The following is a 1,512-nucleotide window of genomic DNA, read 5'->3' on the forward strand; positions in this document are numbered from 1 at the left end:
CATAATTATTAATTGTTTCTATGCTTTGTTCTTTGATCCACTCATTATTTATTATTTCATTAAGTCTCCATTTGTCCTTTTTTTAGGTACCCTGTATTGATTAGCATTTTTATTTCATGATGGTCTGGAAAGGATGTGTTTAACATTTCTGCCTTTTAACATTTATTTATAATATCTCTGTGCCTTAATACATGGTCTTTTTTTTAAAGTTCCACACGGTGTTAGGAAATACAAATTTTCTTTAGTAGTTCCATTTAGAAGTCTTTTAGTTCTAGTTTCTCCATCAATTTGTTCAATTCTGTATTTTCCCTTTTGTTTAGCTTTCTATTAGATTTGTCCAAAACTAGGAGGACATTAAATTCTCTAGCCATAATTGGATTATTGTATATCTTTTGGGAATTTAATTTTTCCTTTATGAATTTATATGCTAAGGCATTTGGACAATATAACTTTAATGTTGACAACAGTTTGTTTTCTGTGGTTCCTTTCAGCATAATATAGTTTCTTCTTTATCTCTTTTTATGTTATAATTTTTTTTCTTTCTCTGATTGAAACTCCTGTGTTTTTTATTCAATTGATACATAGTAAATTTTGTTTCAGTCCCTCATATTTATTCAGTGTATGTGTTTATTTTTTAGGTGTGTTTTTTGTAAGCAACAGATTGGAAGGTTTTATTTTATTATCCTATCTGTAACTTTTTCCTTTTGTTGGATTTTTAAAAACCATTCACATTTTAAATTATGAGAACTGAGTTTCTATTTTCCTTAATTTGTCTCTAATATTTATTTTTGCATTAGGATTTCTAGTTTATCTTCCTTTTTATATACAGCATTTTGTCTTTTTAGTTATTTTTTATTAAACTACTTTAAGGAAACCCTATTTCCATCAGTCCTCAAGCCCTCATCCCAGTTCTCACCCCTTTCTATAGTCTTGGAGTTTTGCTTAACTTATTAATTCCTTTTTATTTCCTCCTTTTATCTATTTCTTTATTGATTATTATCTAATTCTTTCACTCTTTTTTCTTATTCAAGTAAAGCAAAATCTCCTTCCTCTCCTCCCCTTCAACTTGATTTGTTTTCTTTTTTTAAGTATATACCCTTTTTTCTTAAAAGGATTTATTTCCCCCATTTGCTTCATTAAATCTCCTCCCTTCATATATATTCCAGATTTTTAGGCTTTGATTCATGGTCCTTACTTATTTTTTCCCTATTTTCTGTATTCTTCATGGAATTAAAGCTTCTAAGTTTCCTATTTTGAGTTCTCCCTTCTGACTAGTTTCTATGTTATTGCCTCGTAGATCTTGTCCTAAACCACATGATCATTTCCCCTCCATTTTCCACGAAGACTCATGTCTGGACTCATGGCCTCCCTTTCTGGATATCAGTTGCCCCTAAGAGCTTGATTCCCTGGCTCCTGAGGCAATATGGTATCCATCCATCAAGGTACTTTTAAAGATACTGGTCTCATTAAACACCAAATCCCAGCAAATTATACCCCCTCTAAGGTCTCCAT

Source organism: Dromiciops gliroides, chromosome 5, assembly GCF_019393635.1.
Source record: "Dromiciops gliroides isolate mDroGli1 chromosome 5, mDroGli1.pri, whole genome shotgun sequence".
Taxonomy (NCBI): domain Eukaryota; kingdom Metazoa; phylum Chordata; class Mammalia; order Microbiotheria; family Microbiotheriidae; genus Dromiciops; species Dromiciops gliroides.